This window comes from Loxodonta africana, chromosome 6 (genome assembly GCF_030014295.1).
Source record: "Loxodonta africana isolate mLoxAfr1 chromosome 6, mLoxAfr1.hap2, whole genome shotgun sequence".
Taxonomy (NCBI): domain Eukaryota; kingdom Metazoa; phylum Chordata; class Mammalia; order Proboscidea; family Elephantidae; genus Loxodonta; species Loxodonta africana.
Genome location: NC_087347.1, coordinates 94,767,902 through 94,794,232, shown reverse-complemented (window position 1 = coordinate 94,794,232; position 26,331 = coordinate 94,767,902). Strand labels below are relative to the sequence as shown.

The following is a 26,331-nucleotide window of genomic DNA, read 5'->3' as shown; positions in this document are numbered from 1 at the left end:
ACCAACTCTCTTAGGCTGGGTTTTCTAGAGAAGCAAAACCAGTAAAGCATATAAATATATATATAAAAACCAAAACCTTTTGATTAGCAGCCATAGCTCTTAACCACTATGCCACCAGAGATTTCTGTCAAGGAAACAGCTCACAAGATTGTAGAGGCTGGAATGTCCCAAGTCTGTGGATCAAGATAGAGGCTTCTCCTGATTCACATAGCTGTGGGAGCTGGAGAATCCAAGACCAACAGGTTGGAGCAGGGCTCTTGCTCACAGGCTGTGAAGATCGGTGAATCCCAGGATTTGGCAGGCAAGACCACAAGCCTTCTCCTGATTCACGTAGCTGCAGAGGCTGGCGAACCGAACCAAGATTGGCAGGTTGGAGAGAAAGGCTGTTACTCACAGGCCGTGAAGATCAAGGAATTTCAAGATTGGCAGGTAAGCTGCTAGCTCAAGTCGTAAGAACCAGAGGTCAGACGAACAGAAGCCAGCTGCAGGATCCAGTGCAGGCAAAAGCCAGATGTCCTCTTATATTTGGATGTAGGCCACATGCCCAAGGAAACTCCCTTTCAACTGATTGGGTACACACAGCATACAAACACTGAGAATCATGGCCCGGCCATGTCGGCACACAATCTTAACAATCAGATCAACCGTCCCTCCTACCACTCTCTCTACTTTTCTGCTGGGTTTGATAATTCCTTGCAATGGCCACATAGAACTCACAGACAATAGTCATGATTTTGGGGCTTATTAGGGAAGTAACAGGTTACAAACCAGGCTCAGGAACGCTCAGGATACAGTTCTTCTATCCGGACAGCCTCTTCCCAGCCGTGCCGCAGGCACACCTCTCTCTGGCCCCTCAGCTCTTGCCTTGCTCAGGCAAGTGTTACAAAGCTCTTTTAGTCCCTGCCAATAGGTACCCAGAGGCACCCCACTCTGCCAGTAAACCTGCTGCCCAAAGGCACTCAGCTTTCTTGCTCCTTGGACTGGGAAGCCCACTGTGTCGTCTTTTGCCAGTCTCTTCTGCCGCTGTTTCTCTGCCACTACTTCCCACCGTCTTCAGTGTTACAGCTCTCTGTGAACTGGGTCCAGGAGCTTCTGAGCACAGGGATCCTGGGTCCAAAGAATGTGCTCTCTTCTTCTGGCTGTTCTTCCTTGGTGGTGGTGGAATCCTCTCTTTACTGCCTCTGAGATGGCTCATTTCAAGGCCAAGTAGGATGGCAAAACTGACCAATCCCCTTGGTGGGCCACAATTTCCTTATCTGCACAGTCCCGCCCAATCACTTGGGTGGGCTAGGCCATGGTGGGAAAGGCCACACAAAATCAATCCGTTGTACCACAGCACTTAAGATTGTGGGGGCTGGCAAGTTCAAAATCTATAAGTCAGGTGACAGGTTGGAAATTCTGGCAGTCTTGTGTCCCAACATCTGTAGGCCAGGCAGTAGGGGGAGGGATTCCAGCAGGATGTCTATTTATAGTCTTGAGGAAAAATCTTTTTCTCACAGTTCTGGAGGCTAAAAGTCCAAATTAGGGTCTCAGCCATGTCAATTTCTTCTCAGGATTTTGAGAAACTGTTCCATGCCTTTTTCCTAGCTTCTAGTTTCTGCCGGCAATCCTTGGCATTCCTTTGCTGCTTGTATTGTATCTTCACATGGCATTTTTTCCCTGTGTGTATCACTGTTTCCATGTCTGTTATTCCCTTTGATAAGACTCTACTCAGAAGGGATTAGGATTAGGGCCTACTCTACTCCAATATGACCTTGTTTAATTTAACTGATAATAAAAGAAAATCCTATTTCCAAACAAAGTCACATTCACAGATACAGGGCTTAGGATTTCTGCATATCTTTTTGGGGGACATCACTCAATCTATACCAACACTTAAACACCTTTAATGTAGATAAATTCCCATTTTATAGATGAGCATACTGAGGTTCAGAAAGGATAAGAAACACATGGGATAAAGGTCATACAGGCAGAGGTGGGGCAGAGAATCTGAATTTTTAACATGCTCTGCAGATGAGTCTTACACACCAAAATTCGAGAAACACTGCCACGTGATGGATCATTTTTATGTGGCCTTTCTTGTCATGGTCTTGTAACGGCCACCAAATGACTGGGTAGGACTATGCAAATGAGGTACTTGTAGTCCACCAAGGGAATTAGATAGCTTGCTAATAATGAAAATAAGGTGCATAGCACCCTTGTGGGGGTGGGACCATGCAAATAAGATGCATGGAATCCTAAAAAGGGGATTGGTCAGTTTTGCCATCCCACTAGGCTTAAAATGAGTCATCCCACTACCACCAAGAAGAAGAGACGGACGCGGAGAGTACCCTCTGGACCCGGGATCCCTGCACTGAGAACCTCCTAGACCAAGCAGGCAGAGAGAGAGAGAGCAGTAACACCAGAGATGGTGCAAGATAGTCAGAAGTACTAGCAGAGAAGCAGCAGCAGCAGAACCAGGAGATCAGCGTGAGATAGCACAGTGGGCTTCCAGGCCCACGGAGTAAGGCCGTTAACAGTGAGTGTGCCAACTTGTGGATCCAGAAAGCTGAACGTCTCCAGGAAGAAGGCTTTCTGGCAGAGGGAAGTGCCCCTGGGCACTTATTGGAAGAGCTAAAGAGCTATGTAAGGCCCAAACAGAGCAGAGGCCAGCCTGGCCTGAGGGGACCAGGGGCTGAGAGGCCTTCCTGTGGGCGTGGCCAATTAGCTGTTCTGACTAACAAACTATATCCTAAGTTGTTCCTGATACTGAATTATAAACTGTTACTTCCCTAATAAACCCCATAATCATGAGTATGGTCTGTGAGTTCTGTGTGGCCACTGCAATGAATTATTAAACCTAGCACAGAAGTAGAGAGTGCTGTGGGAGGGACAGAATTGGTGTCAGAATTTGTAAAAAGGTTGGAGAGAGGAGACATGCATGACCTCTTCCTTATAGGAATCAGCTGAGGGCCGAGGCTGATGTTGACGGTGATTCTCTTTTTCTCTTCTCCTCTCATAAAGTTAGAGAAGGTCAGATGGCCCTGGTGCCATTTTTTTTTTTTTTTTTACAAGCGCTAATACCGAAAAGAGAGAAGCGTACCTCTCCATCGGTCAGCTTCATATTAAATTCCAAAGTAGTCACAAAAAGAAAAATTACCCTCCTGCCCTTAAACATGTTTAGCAATTATAGGAGTTCATCAGTATGAAATACATTGAAGAGTTTTTGGGTCAGCATTTATATTACTTTGATAATTCCTTTATTACAATATAATAGTCATTCATGGGAAAAGCCCAGAACAATAGCTGTACTCTGTTATTTCACATTATTCGAACAAGTAGAATAAACACAAGCAAAGTGTACTTTTTAAAATTTGAGTATAATCGAGGTTGACAGAAGCTAATTAAGTAGGACATATGCAGAAAGGTTCTTAATTAGCCTTTAAAACAATTGTCACTTATCTTGTGACTTCAACTCTTAAGAAGAAAGAAGCCAGAAGAAATGGCAAAGCACTTGTGTGTTGAACAAGGCTGTGACTCAGACCACCTGGGCACAAAGGCAGTTGTTAAAAACACAGGAGAATGGCTGAGGCAGAATGACCCTGACCTTGTGTTGAGGACTATTGCCTAACTAAATGAAGGAAGAACTTAATAGTTTCTCTTGTTAGAAGTAGCTAAGTTCATGTCTTCACATAGGGAAACATTCAGTTTGAAGAGAAATAAGATGAAGCAGGTGGTTCCTGACAATAAGTCTCAAGAACCATATGTACTCCACACAAAACACTTTAGGTTGTGTTGCAGGTGTTTGTATTTTTTTTTTTTTTAACTCATTCTAGATGAGTAAAAGTAGCAAACTTGTGGCCTGCTGGACGGATCAGGACAGCAGACAAGTTTTGTTTGTCCTTACAATATCAGCAGACATAGTGTTTTAATAACTTTGACTTTGTTGTCAACGTTTAAACATAGGGAAATTCCACTCAAAATTTCTTATTTCCATTTCACTTCCATCACTGGAAGAAAACGCAACATTGGGTCTATATTCCTACATTGCAACCTATATTGTCCCATGTCCTCAGCCTAGTTTACTTATTTACCTGTTTTTTTAAATTAGTGACCAAAAAAAAAAAATAATAATAATATATTTTTTTTAATTAGTGACCCCTATTCATGAGAATACTGAGGTTCAGAGAGCACAGGTAACTCCCAGGGCCACAAAGCTCATGCCAGAGGCAGGAGCAAATCAAGGTCTATTTTGGCACTTTCTGCTATTCTGTGATCATAACTAGAGTTACAGTAGTGCCCTGGAACCCTTGTACTCACATATTTACCTTCCTTTACAGCCCTGGTGGCACAGTGGTTAAAGTATTTGACTGCCAACCAAAAGGTCGGCAGTTTGAATCCACCAGCTGCCCCTTGGAAACTCTATGGGGCAGTTCTACTCTGTCCTATTGGGTAGCTATGAGTTGAACTCGACTCAATGGCAATAGGTTTTTTGGTCAGGTACTGACTACTATATGCAGCAAGCTTTGTTTTCTGTTCTCTTTCTGCTATATCAGGCTTATGAATTTCCCAGCTTACACTGGGGGAGAAGCATTAAGATAAACACATAAATAATAACAATATGAAATGCAGTATATGGGGCATGCCATGAGCATGGTAGAAAGGGAGTATTATAGGACATGAGAGAAGAAACAGAGCTTTTAGCATGTGTGTCATGAGCTCCTGGACTGTGTGGTCATTGGCTATCACCTTTTATTTTGCTTTCCTCCCATGTTTTCAGGTCTCTGGTTGAAGATAGCTGTATATAAATACAGATAGATTTGTTTATGTATACAGACAAGGGGACGGAACAGTAATATGGAACTCTTAACTCAGAATAACTCAAATCAGAATCTAGGTTCTTATTTTTAATAGATGCCAAATGCTTATACAGCAAAGATTGAGAGGCAATGTACAGTAGCAGTTAAGGGTTTAGATTTTGGACCACACTATCTGGGTTTAAGTTCCAGCTATACTATTTATTGGGGCCCTGGTGCCATAGTGGTTAAGAGTTTGGCTGCTAACCAAAAAGTCAGCAGTTCGAATCCACAGCCACTCCTTGGAAACTCTATGGGGCAGTTCTACTCTGTGTTGGAATTGACTCAACAGCAATGGGTATACTACATATTAGCTATATAACCTTAAGCAAGTTACTTAACCTCTCTGTGTCTCAGTTCACTTGTCTGTAAAATGAGGATAATAAAAGTGTATCTGCCTTCTAGGGTTACTGTAAGAATTAACATGAGTTAAAAAAAAAAAAAAACCCAGTGCCGTTGAGTCGATTCCGACTCATAGCGACCCTATAGGACAGAGTAGAACTGCCCCATAGAGTTTCCAAGGAGCGCCTGGTGGATTTGAACTGCTGACCCTTTGGTTAGCAGCGGTAGCACTTAACCACTATGCCACCAGGGTTTCCAAATATACTTAAGTACTTAAAATAATGCCTTCCATGTAAGTACCATATTATAAAAAAAAAATTTTTTTATTATTACTGTTACAACAAAATATACTATGCTTGATACTTTCACTATTCAAAAAAAAATGAAATATGTTCAGGGATATCCAGTTTTTGGGTGTCTCTTTATTCAACAACAAAAAAATAATCATCTAATCAGTAGTCACTGCCTTCAAGTCATTGCACAGCTCCTTCTCACTTCTGGGGTAGATGTAAGGCCAGCTATTTTCATAGCCAGCAGCACTAAGATAACTAAGAAAGTGGAAGAATAAGGAAAGGAGGTTTTAAGTAGTATTGGTGGTTTGTGATACATGAAACTAATGAATCCCTACCCAACCTGCCATTCTTTTAATTACTCTGAGATTTGAAGAACTTATTTAGGTCTTTTAAACTTTCTCCCCATATTGTTTTGGGGTTTTCAGTATGCAGATCTTGAATATTATTTTGTGACATTTATCCCTAAATATTCCATATTTTTGATGCCACTACAGATTATATTGCTTTTTAAAGTTTTTTTTCATTTTCCCATTTTTTGTTGCTAGTGTATGCAAAATACAAATGGTTTTTTAAATCTTAACCTTATACCCTGCGACCTTACTAAATTCACATACAGTTTCATTAATGTTTGTGGTAGATATCTTAGGATTTTTGATGTGTATGATTATTATCTTGTCTGTGAATAAAGAAGGTCTTACATAGCTCCTTTCCAAATTGTTTGATTTTATTTCTTTTTATTGCCTCAGTGTAATAACTAGGACCACCACCAGTACAATGGTGAATAGAAGTGGTGAGATGGACATTTTTACAATGTTTCCAGGCTAAGGGAACAAACATTTGGGCTTTCACCATTAAGTGTGGTGTTAGTTGTACATTTTTGTAGATGCCCTGTGTCAGGCTGAGGAAGTTGCCTTTTATTCCTGGGTTCCTGACAAAATAAAAAATTTTTTTTAAATCATAAGTGGGTGTTGTCAATTGCTTATTCTATACCTTTTCAAGGTGATCACAATTTTTTTTGTTGTTAATGTGGCAAAGTATATTGATTGGTTTTCATATATTAAACCAACCATCCATTCTTGGGATAAACTTCACTTGGCTGTCATGTGTTATCAGTTTTGTATATTGCTGGATTCAATTTGCTAATATTTTACTAATGAATTTTGTGTCTATGTTCATGAAGGATATTGGGTTTGTAGGTTTTTTTTTTTTTTTTTGGCAATGTCTTTGACTGGTTTTGGTATCATGGCAATGCTGGCTTCATAAAATGAGTTGGAAAGGGTTCCTTCCTCCTGAAGTTACATAGCATCACTCAGCTGTATTTTATTAGCAGAAGGCATTGCAAAGTCCTGCCCAGGTTCAAGGTGATGAGACATAGATAGGGGAAGAGAAAATTCTGAAAGAGCACATGGGATAAGAATCATTGTTGTACCAATTTTGGAAGTTCATAATCTTCAGGTCTTTCAAAGAATTCGTCCATTTCATCTAAATATTCAAATTTATTGGCATAAATTTATTCATGATAATCTTATAGTGTCCTTTTAACGCCAGTAGATACTGTAATGATGTCTGGAATCTGGTGGTACAGTGGTTAAGCACTCAGTTGCTCACTTAAAGGTCGGCAGTTCAAACTCACCAGCCGTTCCGTGGGAGAAAGATGTGGCAGTCTGCATCCATCAAGATTACAGCCTCAGAAACCCTATGGGGCAGTTCTACTCTCTTCTACAGGGTCGCTGTGAGTCAGAATTGACTCATTGGCAATGAGTTTTTGGTAATAATGTCCTGTTAGTCATTCTTATTGTTGATAATTTGTGTCTTTTCTCTTTTTTTCTTGATTAGCATAGCTAGGAGTTTACACAATTTATTGACACTTTCATACAACCAGATTATGATTTCACCTATTTTTTAAAAATTTTGTATTTTTGGTTTTCCTTTTATCTTTGTAATTTCCTTTGTTTTTCTTGCTCTGTATTTAATATGTTCCTTATTCTAGCTTCTTAAGGTAAAAGCTTAGATAATTGATTTTGGACTTTTGTTCTTTTCTAATATAAACATTAAAAGTTACAAATATTACTCTAAGCACTGTTATAGATGTATCCCATAGATTTTTTTTTTTTGTATTGGTTTAATTCATGTCATATATCATTTACAGAGGGAAACGACAAGTAGCTTTGCCTAGAATACACACAGCGTCATACCTTGGGGTCCATGTGAGAGGTAGTAGGGGAGACACATTTTCCTGGGAACAGTAGCTCTTATCCTAGGAATGGTTCTTGTCAGGAGGCTGGGCAACCAGGGGTACCCTCATCCAGCCTCAGTATTAGCCCCTGCTTCAGGTCAGTTCCCATTTCCTGCCTCCCTCCAACTCCTTATAAAGAGCCTAATGAGCTAAGACTAAGGAGAGGACATGGCCCTTGGGACATGTGCCCATGTCTAGAAGAAATATTTTTTTTACTCGGGAGAGGGAAGGGGCACCATGGGGGAGGGAGAGGCAGCACCCCAAGAGGTGCATGGGCCGAACCCCCAGCCAGCCCTGAAGGAGGCACTGCTTCCAGGTGTTCTTAAAAAACAAGAAGATTCTGCAAATAAAAAGGGAGGTAATGGGGTAAAGGGTAAGGAGTTGTCCCGTTTGTACACAGCATTGTAAACATACATGGTCTTACATATGCTTCAGTCTGATGTTGGCATGTCTGTCTGTCCTTCTTGGATCCGGATCTCAAAAGCCTTACTCTCCTACTTCCCTAACCTACCTCCCTGTCCCACCCGGGGAAAAGAGCCTAGAACGGGTACAGTCCCCAGTCTTGGTAGGGGCCAGCAGGCAGGACCTGGGCCTCAGCCTCCACTCTGGCTCTAGTCCTGTGTCTGTGTTTGTGTGTGTGTGCATGTATGTACATGAGGAACCTGTGTACAAGTATGTGTGAAGGGAGAAGGTCACTGTCACAGAGGCTGGGGGCAGGTGGGGCTGCTTGAGGCAAGGCCTACCTGGAGCAGTTGGCTCACAGTAGATCCTTCGCATGTCTCCGGGTGCGGTGACTATGGTGCACTGAGGTAAGTGTCTTGGCACCCAGGGTCCACAGCCAGCACTACTTGCAGTGCACACACCAACACTGCATAGTAAGTAGGGCGATCTAGTATGAGTTCATGCAGATGAGGCATTTGTAAAAGCTCCCATGAGATAGCTATTGTTCAAGCTCCCTGACCTGAACCTTCAGGGCTGAATCTTTGGTGATTTTCTCCACGGTGCCATTCTTGAAGGTCTTCAGCATGTCCTCCTGTTTGCTGTTCTCACCACTGTTGGAGGAGGGCATCTCCTCACTATCCCATTTAGAAAACTCAGGTGTGATGCCTGTGCTGCCATTTAGGGCTGAGCCCTGGAGTGCCTCTCCTGGCTTGATCAGGCTCCTCACCTGTGCAGGAGATTTTATCAGCCTCCGTGTATTACGCCTTCCCTCACCCTAGAATGTCGTCATCATCCACATCCACAGCCAAGTCAGCATCACTGTCCAGGTTCTGCACATGATGAAGCCAGAGACTTAGAGGCCACCTTCCTGGAGAATGGGGGCCTGTATCTGCGTCTGCCTGCACCACTCATACTCCTCAAAGTGGTTGCCGTTCTCACGTTTGATGTCTACAGTACCATTCTCAGCCGTGCAGGAGCCTTCCTTCTCCTCTTCATCTTGCTTGTCTGTTCCATTTTCCCAATCTGAACGTTCAGTCAGGTCTACAGATGGCTTGCACTCGCAGGAAGGTCTTAACTCCTAGCCAGAGCGGCAGCAGCCCTGTTGGCCCTTGAAGTGTGACTTTCCACAGTTTCGCGCTGCGGAGGGGGGCTGTGTTTCATCAATCCCATATATTTTGATAAGTTGTGTTTTTATTATCACTCAGTTAAAAATATTTTCTAACTTCCCTCTGGATTTCTTCTTTGACTCAAGGATTATTTAGATGTGTTTTGTTTAATTCTCAAATAATTGGGGATATTTCACTTTTCTTTCTGCTATTTTGAGATAAAATTCACATTACATAAAATTAACTATCTTAAAGCGAACAATTCAGTGACATTCAATATACTCAGAATGTCGTGCAATCATCACCGGTGTTTGTTACAAAACATCATATGCAAAAGGAAACCCCTTACTCATTAAGTAGTTACTCCTGATTTTCTTCTCCCCACAGACCTGGCAAACATGAATCTGCTTTTTCTCTCTATGGATTTGCCTATTCTAGATATTTCATATATATGGAATCATACAATATGCGACCTTCTGCATCTGACTTCTTTCACTTAGCATAAAGTTTCAAGGTTTATACATGTAACATTTATCAGTACTTCATTTCTTCTTATGGCTGAACAAGATTCCATCATACACATGTTGTTTATCCATTAATCATGGTGGGCGTGATGCGGTATAGGAAGTGGCATGCCTTTTCACGTGCCTGTTGGTCATGTCTATCTTCTTTGGAGAAAAATCTATTTAAGTTTCTGCCCATTTTTTAATTGGGTGGTTTGTCTTTTTGTTACTGAGGTCTAAGAGTCCTTTATATATCCTGGATACTAGATTCTTATGAGATACATGATTTGCAAATATTTTCTCCCATTCTGTGGGTCTTTTCACTTTCTTAATAGTTTCCTTTAATACACAAAGTTTTTAATTTTGATGAAGTTCAATTTATCAATTTTTTTTCTTTTGTTGCTTGTGCTTTTGGTGTCATATAAAAGAACCCATTGCCAAATCCAAGGTCATGAAGATGTACCCTGTTTTTTCTAATAGTTTTATGCTTTTAGTTCTTATGTTTAGGTCTTTGGTCCATCCCAAGTTAATATTTGTATACAGCATGAGGTAAGGGTTCAACCCTAAACAAATCAGAGCATGGCATTGCTCTGGGCACTTTTAGGAAAAGTCTCCTCAGGGTTAAAGAGGAAGTTACAGAATAAGATGATTTTTCTCTTCCTTTTTTTACTGCCATGGGCTGTTGCAACAGTCTCTACCACATAGGCTGGTTTTGTCTGCGTTTTTTTTTTTAGGGTACTAAAGGAGCCCTGGTGGCCAATGGTTAAGTGCTTGGCTGTTAACTGAATGGTCAAGTTTAAACCTACCAGCTGATCCATGAGAGGAAAGATCCGGCAATCTATTCTTATAAAGATTATAGCCTAGGAAACTCTATGAGGCAATTCTACTCTGTCATGTGGGGTGGCTATGAGTCAGAATCCAATGGATGGCACACAACAAACAGATACGCATTTACTAAAAAAATTAATTTGATTAGATCATAATAAAAAATTTCTATTATTGAAAGAGATCATGAAGAGAGTGAATAGAAAGATAATAGGATAGGATAAGGTGTTTAAAATGTCTAAAACTGATAAGAGTTCAACGTCTTGAATAGCAAGGAACTCCTGAAAATTAACAAGAAGACAGCCACCCAAATAGGAAAATGGATATAATTTCAACGGTTTACAAAAGAGAAAGTCGTAATGCCAATAAGCACACAAAGTAAAGCTCAAACTTACTTTTAATCACAGAAATGCAAATTAAGCCAACAATTAGATATCACTTAGTACTCTGTGGAATGCCAAAAATTAGAAAGCTGGAAAACACCAAGAGGGCTGTGGATTTGAGTAACCCTCTTTTTTTTTTTCATACACAGCTGGTAGGAGCTCTTGTAGAAACCCAACTTGTAGCATCTGTTTGGAAGAAAATTGAGTTGAACGCTGTCTTAGTTTGGGTTCCCTTGGAAGCAGATTCTGAGCAAGGATTCTAGCGCAATTCTAGGTTTGATTCAGGAGGAGCAGAACACTGCTAAAAGAATGGGAAAGTAGTGCAAAGGTAAGATATCCCCAAAAAGGTGCATTATTAAATCAACTACCACACAGGGCAAATGCAGCTCAGTCCAGGAGGAAACTCTGAGAACAGAAGTATGTAAAACACAAAAGCCAGAATTATCCCAGCCAAGGGTCAAGAGCAGGGCTGACTTAAGGGCATGTCACCAGTGCAGGGGCACAGAGCCCCAGAAAGACCTTGCACTTGGGGTTTAATGTTCTACATAGCCAAAAAACAAACAAAGACAAACCAACCCAAACTCATTGCCATCACACCAACTCCAACTGATAGGAACCCTGTAGGTTAAAGTAGAACTGGCCCATATGGTTCCCAGAAGCAGGCTGTCCTATCTTTCTCCCATGAAACAGCTGCTGGGTTTCAAACTGCCAACGTTTTGGTTAGCAGCCAAGCATTTAATCACTGTGCCACCAGGACTCTGTAATGCTCTACAGAATCAAAACTAAACCAAACCTGTTGCCGTCGAGTCAATTCCAACTCATAGCTGGGTAGACAAATTAGAACTGCCCCACAGGGTTTCCAAGGAGCAGCTGGTGGATTTGAACTGCCCCAGGGAGCTTGCAGCCTCTGCTCATGCCAGGTTTCTCCTCCCACTGCTTCCCACCTGCCAGCTTCCTGCCATCTGGTGGGCCTGGCCACTGACAACCATTGCCACCCTTGGCTTGAGGGCAGTGACGGAGTTGCATCAGAGGGTGGGGAGCGGGGATGCTTCACTGTTGCTTTCTGCCCTCAGCAGTGTCTTGGGTGCTGGCCTGGGGTGGGGGTGAGGTGGTGTAAGATGCACAACTGGTGGGGTGTTTGGGTGATGTAAAGCAATGCATGACCCTGCCATGGGCTGGCATTGCCATGGTGCATTTGGTGGGCAATTGGTAGGGGCCTATCACCTGCTCTTGATCCTTGGATTGTAGCAGCAGGTCTATGGGAAGAGGAGATTGATGTTTGCATCCTGTGATGGTTAAGATTGTATGTCAACTTGGCTGGGCCATGATTCTCAGTGTTTATATGTGATCACTGCCATGATTGAATCTGCTATGGGTAGCCAATCAGTTGCAAGGGATTTTCCTTGGGGGTGTGGCCTGCATCCAAATATAAGCAGATGCTCTGGCTTTTTGGCCCATTCTGGATCCTGTGCCACCTCCTGCTCTCCGACCTGCCAATCTTGGGTTTGCTAGCCCTGTGGCTATGTGAATTGAGGGAAGCCTCTATCCTATTATTTTCTATCCTGATAAATGGACTTGGGATGTTTCAGCCTCTACAATGGTGTGAGCCGTTTCCTTGATATAAATCTTTCTCTACATACATTTATACACTTTATTGGTTTTGCTTCTCCAGAGAACCCAGCCTAAGACACACCCCAAGCCTAGGACTCATTTTCATTTTGCCCTGGGCCCTACAAATTATGTAGCCAGGGAACTGGTTACTTCTATATCAACTCTGGGGAGTCATTGGTGGGTGCTCGTGATGATGATGGTGATGGTGTTAATCCCCTAGCCCTTTGAACCTGTGTTGCATGGTTGTAATGGTCTTTTGTAGGTCTAATAAAAAACTTTCAAGTGCAGAGACTTAGACTGTGGCCGCTGGAAATCTGCCAGAGCACAGGGAAAGTTCACAGGGACGTGGGTAGGGAAGGAGAGGTATAGACAGCATCTGCTAGAGACCCCTTACTTTGTATAATTTGTATAATACATAAATGTAAATACCAGCTGCATAAAGAACATAAATATTTTTTAAAAATAATAATTTTAGATGAAATGTAATAAAATACAGATTGTTCTTGTTAAGTGCCATTGAGTTGGTCCCGACTCACAGTGACCTATGTACAACAGAAAGAAACACTGCCAGGTCCTGTGCCATCCCCCCAGTCATTGTTATGCTTAAGTCCACTGTTGCAGCCACTGTGTCAATCCATCTCATTGAGGGTCTTCCTCTTTTTCGCTGACCCTCTAATTTACCAAGTATGATGATCTTCTCCAAGGACTGATCCCTCCTGATAACATATCCAAAGTATGCGAGATGTAGTCTCGCCGTCCTTGCTTCTTAAGGAGCATTCTGGTCTTACTTTTTCCAGGACGGATTTGTTCATTTTTTTGGCAGTCCATGCTATATTCAATATTCTTCTCCAACACCACAGTTCAAAGGTGTCAGGTCTTTGATCTTCCTTATTCATTGTCCAGCTTTCACATGCATAGGAGGCGATTGAAAACACCATGGCTTAGGTCAAACACACCTTAGTCTTCAAGGTAATATCTTTGCTTTTTAACACTTTAAAGAGGTATTTCGCAGCAGATTTGCCCAAAGCAATGTGTTGTTTGATTTCTTGACTGTTGCTTCCATGGGCATTGATTGTGGATCCAGGTAAAATGAAATCCTTGACAACTTCAGTCTTTTCTGTTTACCATAAAGTTGCTTATTGGCCCAGTTGTAAGGATTTTTGTTTCCTTTATGTTGACTTGTAATCCATACTAAAGGCTGTGGTCTCTGATCTTCACCAGTAAGTGCTACAAGTCCTCTTCACTTTCAGCAAGCAAAGTTGTGTCAACTGCATATCAAAGGTTATTAATGACTCTTTCTCCTATCCTGATGCTGCGTTCTTCTTCATATAGTCCGGCTTCTTGAATTATTTGCTCAGCATACAGACTGAATACGTATGGTAAAAGGGTACAACCCTGACACACACCTTTCCTGACTTTAAACCACGTAAGATCCCCTTGTTCTGTTCAAATGACTGCCTCTTGATCTATGTACAGGTTCCTCATGAGCACAATTAAGTGTTCTGGAATTCCCATTCTTTGCAATGCTATTCATAATTTATTATGGTCCCTACAGTCGAATGGCTTTGCACAGTCATTAAAACACAGGTAAACATCTTTCTGTTATTTTCTTTCAGCCAAGATCCATCTGACGTTAGCAATCATATCACTGGTTCCGTGTCCTCCTCTGAGTTCAGCTTGAATATCTGGCAGTTCCTTGTTGATATACTGCTGCAGCTGCATTTGAATGATCTTCAGCAAAATTTTGCTTGCATGTGACATTAATGATATTGTTCTATAATTTCCACATTCGGTTGGATCACCTTTCTTGGGAATAGGCATAAATATGGATCTCTTTCTGTCAGTTGGCCAAGAAGCTGTCTTCCACATTTCTTGGCATAGATGAGTGAGCACCTCCAGGGCTGCATCCGTTTGTTGAAACATCTCAACTGGTATTTTGTTGATTCCTCGAGCCTTGTTTTTTGCCAATGCCTTCAGTGCAGACTGGACTTTTTCCCTCAGTACCTGAAATGATTTGAGTGTCAACTAATTCTGTTTAGTATAATGACTGTGTATTCCTTCCGTCTTCTTTTGATGCATCCTGAGTTGTTCAATATTTTCCCCATAGAATCCTTCAATATTGCAACTTGAGGCTTGAATTTTTTCTTTGCTTCTTTCAGCTTGAGAAATGCAGAACAAGTTCTTCCTTTTTGGTTTTTCATCTTCAGGCCTTTGCACATGTCATTATAATACTTCATTTTGTCTTTTCCAGCTGCCCTCTGAAATCTTCTGTCAAACTCTTTTATTTCATCATTTCTTCCTTTCGCTTTAGCTACTTGACATTCAAGAGTAAGTTTCAGAGTCTCTTCTGACATCCATTTTGGTCTTCTCTTTTCTGTCTTTTTAATGACCTCTTGCTTTCTTCATTTATGATGTCCTTGATGTCATTCCACAACTCATCTAGTCTTTGGTCACTCGCGTTCAACTCATCAAATCTATTCTTGAGATGGTCTCTAAATTCAGGTGGGCTATACTCAAGGCCGGACTTTGGCTCTCGTCGACTTGTAATTTTCTTCAGTTTCAACTTGAACTTGCATATAAGCAATTGATGGTCTGTTTCATAGCCAGTCCCTGGCCTTGTTCTGACTGACAATATTGAGCTTTTCCATTGTCTCTTCCTACTGCTACCTGATTAGGGTTCATGCCCTGGAGCAGTCGAGCCAATGAAACATACTCCAAGTCAGAAAGAGTGAGAAAATTTATTAAGGGGATGTGTATATATATATATATATATATATATATATTTTATATATCACCAGGCACCTGACAGCAACACAGGCTATCTCTATGGAGTCCCAAAGAGCAATTTTACATTAAAGCTTATATAGAACTTTTACAAGGGTTAGATGTGTCTTTGTACTCCGCAGATGGCTGGAGGAGTTTTTCATGACAAAGTAGTGGCAAAAGACTCTTTATTAGACTAGAAAGATACATGCTGGACATCTCTTTATCAGGCTAAAGATATACATATCAGACACCTGGGCTCCAATCTCCATGTGGGGGGTTGAAAGTCACAGGTGGTCAGACAGAACAAAATAAAGTTATTTGTATCAGATCAAACAAAGAACAAAGTCATTAGCATCAGATCAAAACAAAGTCGTGAACAGAGTTATGTGAAAGAGGAGGCAGGCAGAGGAAGGAGAAGAACTTACAGGTTCATCATATCAAGCTCTCAGTTAAAAAAAAAAATTACCCATTTTGAAAAAGGAGAAAGCTTGCTGGGGAGTACTGGGGTCACACCACAGATGTAGTCGATTTGATTCCTGTGTATTCCATCTGGTGAGTTCCACATGTATAGCAACTGTTTATGTTGGTGAAAAAGGGTATTTGCAATGAAGTCACGGGTCTTGCAAAATTCAGTCATGCGCTCTCCAACATCATTTCTATCACCAAGACCATATTTTCCAACTACCGATCTGTCTTGTTTCCAACTTTCACATTCCAATTTCCAGTAATTATCAATTTATCCTGATTGCATATTTGATCAATTTCAGACTGTAGAAGTTGGTAAAAATCTTCAATTTCTTCATCTTTGGCCTTAGTGGTTGGTGCGTAAATTTGAATAATAGTCGTATTAACTGATCTTCCTTGTAGGCATGGGTTATATCCTATCACTGACAGCATTGTACTTCAGGATAGATCTTGAGATGTTCTTTTTGATGATGAACCAACTCCATCCATCTTCAAGTTGTCTTTCTCAGCATAGTAGATCATATGATCGTCCAATTCAAAATGGCTAATACCAGCCCATTTCAGCTCACTAATGCCTACGATATCAATGTTTATGTGTTTCATTTCATTTTTGATGACTTCCAATTTTCCTAGATTCATACTTCATACATTCTGATTATTAGTGGATGTTTGCAGCTGTTTCTTCTCATTTTGAGTTATGTCACATCAGCAAATGAAGGTCCTGAAGGCTTGATTCCATCCATTAAGGTCAACTCACTTTGAGGAGGCAGCTCTTCCCCAGTCGAATTTTGAGTGCCTTCCAATCTGAGGGGCTCATCATCCGGCACTATATCAGACAATGTTCCACTGCTATTCATAAGGTTTTCACTGGCTAAATCTTTTCAGAATTAGACTGCTGGGTCCTTCTTCCTAGTCTGTCTTAGTCTGGAAGCTGAGCTGAAATCTGTCTTCTGTGGATGACCCTGCTGGTATTTGAATACCAGTGGCATAGTTTCAGCATCACAGCAACACTCTAGCCCCCACAGTATGACACACTGACAGAAATGTGGGAGAAAATACAGATTAGGAAGACCCTTTAACCAAGATGTTGTTGTAGTTAGGTGCCATCCAGTCGGTTCCGACTCAGCGACCATATGCACAACAGAACCAAACACTGCCTGGTTCTGCGCCATCCTTACAATCGTTGTTATGCTTCATCTCATTGTAGCAGCCACTGTGTCAGTCCATCTTGTTGAGGGTCTTCCTCTTTTCCACTGACCCTGTACTCTGCCAAGCATGATGTCCTTCTCCAGGGACTCATCCCTCCTGACAACATGTCCAAAGTATGTAAGGCCCAGTCTTGCCATCCTTGCCTCTAAGGAGCATTCTGGCCGCACTTCTTCCAAGACAGATTTGTTCATTCTTTTGGCTGTCCATTGTGTATTCAATATTCTTCGCCAACACCACAATTCAGAGGCGTCAACTCTTCTTCTATCTTCCTTATTCATTGTCCAGCTTTCACATGCATATGATGCGATTGAAAATACCATGGCTTGGGTCAGGCACACCTTAGTCTTCAGGGTGACATCTTTGCTCTTCAACACTTTGAAGAGGTCCTTTGCAGCAGATTTACCCAAGGCAATGCGTCTTTTGATTTCTTGACTGCTGCTTCCATGGCCGTTGATTGTGGACCCAAGTAAAATGAAATCCTTGACAACTTCAATCTTTTCTCCATTTATCATGATGTAAAAAACCCGATTACATTACAAAGTTATAGAACAAAAGATTTCATAAACTAAAAGATGAATGATATAATGTGACTATTGGTCTCAACCCACCTGGAGCAAAGCAGAATGAAGAACACCAAAGACCCAAGAAAATATTAGCCCAAGAAAAAAAAGGGCCACATAAACCAGAGACTCCACCAGCCTGAGATCAGAACTACATGGTGCCTGGCTACTACCAATGACCGCGCTGACAGGGAACACAAGAAAGAGACCCCGATGGAGGAGGAGAAAAGTGGGGTGCAGAACTCAAATTCTAGTAAAAAGACCAGACTTAATGGTCTGACTGAGACTAGAAGAACCCCAGAAGACATGGCCCTTGAACTCTGTTAACCCAGAACTAAAACCATTCCTGAAGCTCACTCTTCAGACAAAGATTAGACTGGACTATAAAACATAAAATAATACTCTTGAAGAGTGTGCTTCTTAGCTGAAGTAGATACATGTGACTAAATGGGCAGCTCCTGTCCAGAAGTGGGATGAGAAGACAGAAAGAGATAGGAGCTGGTTGAATGGACATGGGAAATCCAGGGTGGAAAGGAGGAGCGTTGCTATCACATTACAGGGATAGCAACTAGGGTTACATAACAATCTGTGTATAAATTTTTGTATGAGACACTAACTTGAGCTGTAAACTTCCACCTAAAACACAATTTAAAAAAAGGAAGGAAAAATGATGCAATGTGAATAATGGACAAAAGGGAATTATCTGTAATGAGTAAAGAACTCTTATAAATTTATAACAAATGTGAATACTCCAAAATAAAAACTTTCAAAATTGTAGTAGCTAATTCATAGAAGAGAAAATTCAAAATGACTAATGAGCACATGAAGCACCTTTTAAACCTCAGTAATAATCAGAGAAATGCACATTAAAGTAAAAGGAGTTCTCGTTTCTCAACCATCAAATTGGTAAAAATTAAAAAGACATATAACACTTACTGATGGCAGGGATGTGGGGAAGAGCACTCTTAAGCATTGCTCTTAGAAATATGAGTTGTTATAGCCTTTTTGGAAAATTATCTGGCGATATCTACAATAAGCAAAAACACATGAGATTGGACCCAGCAATACCACTCCAGGAACTGTATACTATAGAAAGTTCTAGTGTGTATGTGTGTGTACACACAAACAATGCAGGAATGTTTATTGAAATATTCTTCTGGAAATAAGTTAATATATTTTGGCAATTCATAGGATGTACTAATATGCAACCAACAAAGAGAATGAGTTCTACGTAAATCTATACTTGGAGGGAGTGCCCCGATGTATTTTTAAGTAGGAAATGGAAAATACAGAGTAATATATATATTAACATTCCTTTTGAAAAAAACAACAGTAAAGAATGGGGAGGAAAAAAAAATCCTATGTGTGTGTCTATTTGCATATGGTTATGTGAACATAATAGGCATTTGACTGTGGATCATAACAAATTATGGATAACACTGCGAAAAATGGAAATTCCAAAACACTTAATTATGCTCATGAGGAACCTGTACATAGACCAAGAGGCAGTCGTTTGAACAGAACAGGGGGATACTGTACGGTTTAAAGTCAGGAAAGGTGTGTGTCAGGGTTGCATCTTTTCACCCCAATTATTCAATCCGTATACTGAACAAATAACCTGAGAAACTGGACTATATGAAGAACAGAGCATCAGGATTGAAGGAAGACTCACTAACAACCTGTGTTATGTAGATGACACAACCTTGCTTGCTGAAAGTGAAGAGGACTTGAAGCACTTATTGATGAAGATCAAAGACTACAGCCTTTAGTATGGATTACACCTTAACATAAAGAAAACAAGTCTTCACAACTGGACCAGTAAGCAACGTCATGATAAACAGAAAAAAAGATCGAAGTTATCAAGGGTTTCATTTTACTTGGATCCATGATCAATGTCCACTGAAGCAGCAGACAAGAAATCAAATGAAACATTGCATTGGGCAAATCTGCTGCAAAAGACCTCTTTCAAGCACTGAAGAACAAAGACGTTACTGTAAGGACTAAGGTTTGCTTGAGGCAAGCTATGGTATTTTCAATCGTCTCATATGCATATGAAAGCTGGAAGACCTAAGAAGAATTGACTCCTTTGATTATAGTGTTGGTGAGGAATATTGAATATGCCATGGGTTGCCAGAAAACTGAACAAATCTGTCTTGGAAGAAGTACAGCCAGAATGCTCCTTAGAAGAATATTTTGTACATGTTACCAGGAGGGAGCAGCCCTCGGAGAAGGACATCATGCTTAGTAAAGTAGAGGGTCAGTGAGGAAGAGGAAGACCCTCAATGAGATAGACTGATGCAGTGGCTGCAACAATGGGCTCAAGCATAACAAAGATTATGAGGATGGTACGGGACCAGGCAGCGTTTCATTCTGTTGTACATAATAGGGTCGTTATGAGTCAGAACTGACTAGAGGGCACCTAACACCAACAACAACATGTGAATACGGAGCCCTGGTGATGAAGTGGTTAAGAGCTTGACTGCTAACCAAAAGGTGGACAGTTTAAATCCATCAGCTGTTTCTTGAAACCCTATGGGGCAGTTCTACTCTGTCCTATGGGGTTGCTATGAGTTGGAATTGACTCAAAAGCAACATTTTTTTTTTTTTTTAATGTGAATATGGAAAAGGAATTAAGATGACATGGGTTGTTAACAATAATTCTTTGGGGGAAAGTGAAGAAGTGGGATGTAGAGGATGGAGTAAGAAAAAAAAAGAGGGGGACTAGGGAAGTTTTCCATATTAATAAAAACATGTTATATAATTTCATTTATGTAAAATTTTATGTATGTATATTGGGGCAGTTCTACTCTGTCCTACAGGGTTTCTATGAGTCAGAATCGACTCTACGGCAGTGGGCAGTGGGTATGTATGCACATGAATAAATGAAAAACCAAACCCATATCCATCTAGTTGACTCTGACTCATAGTAACCCTATATGACAGAGTAAAACTACCCTGTACAATTTCCAAGGCTGAAATCTTCATGGAAGCAGACTGACACATCTTTTTCCCACAGAGTGGCTGGTGAGTTCCGATTGCTGACCTTTTGGTTATTAACCAGTGCACCACCAGGGCCTCTTCACATACATATGTTGTTGTTGTTACCTGTGGTCTAGTTGGTTCTGACTCATAGCAACCCTATAGGACAGAGTAGAACTGCCCCATAGGGTTTCCAAGGAGCAGCTGGTGGATTTGAATTGCCGACCTTTTGGTTAGCAGCTGAGCTCTTAATCACTATGCCACCAGGGCTCCTTATACATGTATACACATACCTAAAGACGTGTAATAAGGTTGTTCATAAAATGTTATTAGTGATAATCTCCAGTTGGGTGTGATTTCTGGTGATTTTTACTCTCCCTCTTGGTATTTTGGCTAATGTCACATATCTGGTAAGTGGAAGAGCCAGGCTTCAAATCCAGTCGTATTGATCCCAAAGTCACCACAGTTTCACACATAGCATACCTCTTCCTGAGGGACTGCAGCACTGCTCAGATTACCAAGACAGACATAAAAGCAGAGCCTGCTTACCACAATAGGGGTATAAATTGGGACCTGGATGGAGGAAGAAGGCAAGACCCTAGTTATCAGAACTGGACTCCAAAGCCCATGTCTCTAAGGACGAAGTGAGGCTGAGCCCCAGAGTGCCGGGCAAAAATAAATTCCCTGAAACAAACAAACTCAGTGTTGTTCAGTTGATTCCTAGCCCATGGCGACCCCATGTGTGTCAGAGTAGAACTGTGCTCCATAATGTTTTCAATGGCTAATTTTTCAGGAATAGAAAACCAGGCCTTTCTTCCAAGGCACTTTTGGGTGGATTGAAACCTCCAAACTTTCAGTTAGAAGCTCTTAGTTATCTTGTGCTGCTATAACAGAAATACCACAAATGGGTGGCTTTAACAAACAGAAATTTATTTTCTCACAGTTTAGGAGACTAGAAGTCCAAATTCAGGATGCTGGCTCTAGGGGAAGGCTTTCTCTCTCTGTCAGCTCTGGAGGAAGGTCCTTGTGTCTTTGAGCTTCTGTTTCTGAGTGATCTTCATGTGATTTCCATGTGTTTCCCCCATGCCTGCATCTCTAGCTTGCTTATTTAATCTCTCTTACATCTCGAAAGAGATTGACTTAAAACATACCCTATGCTTAATCCTGTCTCAGTAACATAACAGAGATAACTCATTCCCAAATGGGATTATAATCAGGCATAGAGGTTAGGATTTAAAACCATATTTTGGGGGGATGCAACTCAACCCATAACAGCAGCAAAAGAGATTAAATGTATTCTGTGAAGGTCATCCTCATTCAGACAGTAATTTTCCATTTTGGTTGCACCTTAAGATCCCCTGGAAAGAGTTTTAAAAATAGGGATGCATATCCCTTCCTCTTACCCTCCTCCCCCCATGTGTATTTATTTGGTCTCAGTCTTAGCCCTGGGTGGCGCAAATGGCAAAGCATTGTACTACTGGCAAAAAGCTGTCGGTTCATACCCACCCAGAGGTGCCTTGGGAAACAGTCCTGGCGATCTGTTTCTGAAAGGTCATAGCCTTGAAAATCTTATGGGGCAGTTCTACTCCATACACATGGGGTCGCCATGAGTCAGAATGGACTCAATGGCAACTAACAACAAGTCTCAGCCTGGCCACAGGGATTTTAATTTGCTCCCCAAGTATTTTTAATATGTGGCCAAAGTAAAAGGCAGATAATAAATAAGAAAATCAATTGACAAGGTAGGAGAAATGATTAGATGACGAGGTAGAGTAACAGTTCTCCAACTTCAGTCTGCATTAGAATCAGCTGGAAAATCCGTAAAAGCCCAGATTGCTGGGCCTCACCTCCCGAGTTTCTAGTTCTGTGGTCTGGGGAGGCGGGGGGACCTGAGAATTTGTATTTCTAACAAATTCCTAGATAACTACTGCTGGTTGGGGCCACATTTTGAAAACAACTTACCTAGAGGAGGAAACCCTGGTGGCGTAATGGTTAAGAGCTATGGCTGCTAACCAAAAGTCAGCAGTTCAAATCCACCAGCCTACTCTGTCCTATAGGGTTGCTATGAGTAGGAATCACCTCCAGGGCAACGAGCCTGGTCTGGTACCTACAGGATGGAGAGACATGGACCTGATGCCAAGGGTCAAGTGGCCCCAACTGTGAGGTGAGTAGGCTGCAGAGACTGGGACCAGGAAGGGCCTTGCAACATGTCTTACCTTTCTGAATTCTCCTCACTTTATCAATCCACCTACCTGCCAACTTCCTCTAAAGCAAGACAATCTTGCCTCCTTCAAGAGAGAGATTTAAGCATCATTAGCTGTAATGAGATTTTGTACTAATAAGACTTTATTGCTACCCGTAAAATATATACGTTATTAGTAGGCCACAAAGCAGTCTGTCCTAAATGAGAGGAACCCTACTTTGCCTGGCAGAATAAATGGACGTGATACATTTTGTAAAGCAGTATCTTTCATTTTTATGTTGTTTATTGACATTCTTATTTTCAAAATTCAGCAGCACATCATGAGTGTGTTTTCTGGGTAATTTTCATCATGTACCTAGGAAGAATATTGCACTTTTTGCAAGCAATGGATTAATTGATCCAGATTAACCTTCTCAGCATCCCTGGTAAACAGTAAGTAGCTGTATCAGTTCTACTGACAGGACCTTCCTGAGGTGAAAGGAGAAAGAGGGCTGTGTGACTCAGCATATGCTAGAAGTTAGGGACTGTGGACCACTGGAACCTTCCTTCTGAAGTACTATCTTTTTTTGTCATCTTACCTTAACCCCAGTACACACAATTAGTGTGATTCAAGTGTCCAGAAATTCCTGGTTGTACCAGGAATATCACCCACCAGCCTACTACAGTTTCTTAAATTCCTACTGTGTTGGCCGTTCTCTTAGGTTACGAGGAAAACTAAAAAACCACACCCTCTGAATTGAGTCAACTCTGACTCATAGTGACCCTATACGACAGAGTAGAACTGCCCCATAAGGTTTCCAAAGAGTGCCTGGTGGATTCCAACTGCTGACCTTTTGATTAGCAGCCATAGCTCTTAACCACTATGCCACCAGGGTTTTCAAGTTATGAGAAAAGTAGTGAGGAAATAAATTTCCATTTTTTCTTCATATTTAGTAAAAATTATAGTGAAGTTGTAGGATGCAAATTTCAATGGTATTTAATAAGACACTTTGACTAAGGAATTTGAATAAAGATTTGCCTTCTCACCAAAAATAAAGCAGACAAAATATATGAAACCACAGTTTTCAAGGCACTGGTCATCAGGCAACGAAATGTTATCCCTGAGAGATAAAAACCAAACGAGATGAGCCAGCCCTATGACTACCCCAGCTTATTGAGAGAGTTTCTAGGCTGCATTACGGAAAGGAGGAACCCAGATGGAAGTTGGCAGACTTCCTGAATTGAAGAAATGGAGCTGAGAGTCCAGGAAGACAAAGGGCAGAGTATCAGAGAAAAAGGGAGTCACTCAGAGAGAACTTTCGAGCTCTGCAGAGTCTCTCTCCAGTATTCAGCAGAGTACTGATGAGCATCTGCGTATTAGTTAGAAAACCACCAGAGACCTGGAAAAGAACCACCAAAAAGATCAGAGGGAACAGAGTCTGGTGTGTACACAGGACTGGCAATATTACCTGTTTCCTCTGTTGTTAGGTGCCATAGAGTTGTGTTCGACTTACAGTTGTGTCCGACCTATGCACAACAGAACAAAACACTGCCTGGTCCTGCGCCATCCTCTAGCCAGACTAAAAAACTCACAATTCTTGGGGCATTAGGTGAAGTGTATACGAAGGTCCCCGTACTGGGGAATAATTAGCCCTAGACTGAGCACTGCTCTGGGAACCTGCCTAAGAAATTATAAAAGCAAGACCCAAAGGATGAATTTTTTTCAAATAACTGTATCCCAGAATACAGCTCAAGAATATACACAGGGGAAAAAAAAAAATCCAGAACCCAATGAGGTAAAATTCATAATGTTGGGCATCCACCCAAAAGGAAAAAAACATAACAAAACAAAACCAGTTGCAGTCAAGTTGATTCCAACTCATAGTGACCCCATAGGACAGAGTAGAACTGCCTCATAGGGTTTCTAAGCAGTGGCTGGTGGATTTAACTGCTGACCTTTTTCGGTTAGCAGCCAAGCTCTTAACCACTAAACCACCAGGGCCCGAAAGAAAAGGAAGGATGTGTTCTTACAAAGACTCCTGCAGAAATATTATAGAAGCTTTATTTGTAAAAAGCCCAAACTGAAAACAGCCTAAATATTTATCAACAAGTAAATGAATATAAACAATTTGTAGCTAAAAAAACCCAAAAAACAAAACAAAAATAGGTAATTTGTAGCATACCCACACTGGGAAGAAAAGCCTGGTGATTTACTACTCAAAAATCAGCCAGTGAAAACTGTGGTTCACAATGGTCCTATCCCATTGCCATGAATCAGAGGTTGACTTGAGCAGCTAACAACAAGTATATCCTTGCAGTGGAATACTAAAGGAAAAAAACCAAAAAGCAAAAAACGTATTGCCATCAAATCAGCCCTGACTCATGGTGACCCCATATGTCTTAGAGTAGACCTGTACTCCATAGGGTTTTCAATGGCTGCTTTTTCGGAAGCCAGGACTTTCTTCCAAGGCACCTCTGGGTGGACTCAAACATGCAACCTGTCAGTAAACGTCTGAGCACGTTAACCGTTTGCACCAACCAAGAACTCCAACAGTGGAAAACTACTCAGCAATTAAAATGGACTATTGATACATGCAACAACATGGATGACTATCAAGATAATCACACTGAGTAAACAAAGGTAGATTAAAAAAAGGAGTATATACTTGTGGTGGTTTTGCAATGTGTCAGCCTGGTTAGAATGAACTACATTTCCCAGAATTTCCTTTCCTGCACATTTTTTTGTCTTGCGTGGGCCACAGAGAGGATCTTCTGGGATACTGGAGGGCAGAAGTAATGCAGCAGCCGCCATTTTGTAGCTCATACGTGTGGTCACTGATGGCTGGTTCAGCTCCTGGCATAAGGCAGCGGCTGGGCCTGCAATTGCTTTACTTGTTCTTGGATTCTCCTTTAGCTTCTCCAATGCCTGAACCAGGTGTGTGCTTAGCTCTGTGACAAAGGGCCCTGGCTTCTGCAGAACACTCATACCACCGCGGGTCAAAAGCAGTAAGAACACACTCAAGTTTCTGCGTATCCTCATGTGCTCCGGCTTGTGTTTACAGGTTTCAGCTTGTTCTTGATCTCCCCCACTTTACATCCATCTTTTTCAACTGTCTGTGCCCCATGGGCTTCAAGCTCCAGCATCAGATGGGAAGACTTACAGAGACAGCTTCATCAGCTCCTACAATTGCATAAAGTAAAATCGTTTTATCAATTGTCTATCTATCGATCTATCTAATCTATCTCGTAGTTGTCTGCTTCTTTGATTGAACCCTGACGGATACAGTAGTGTATGATTCTAGTTTCATAAAACTTTAGAAAAACCAAACCAGTCTATAGTGACAGAAGGCAGATTGGTGGTTGCCTGGAGATGAAGAGAGGGGAGGAAAAGCAGAGAGGAAGGATGGATCATTAGGAAACTTGAGAGTAATGGATATGTTCAATATTTTGAATGTGGTGATAGTTTTATGGGTGTATACATATGTTAAAATTTATTAAATTATAACTTTAAATATGCACAATTTATTATACGCCAAAAAAATTTTTTTTTTCATTATACTGCCATAAAGTGAAAATAAAGAATTTCTTGATACAA

At 41.3% G+C, this 26,331-nt stretch overlaps 1 pseudogene; it reads right to left on the bottom strand.

The window, feature by feature from the left end:
* Positions 1–6,887: 6,887 nt before the first annotated feature.
* LOC104845498 (E3 ubiquitin-protein ligase RNF220-like) lies at positions 6,888–25,776 on the bottom strand (annotated as a pseudogene).
* Between the last annotated feature and the right edge of the window lie 555 nt (positions 25,777–26,331).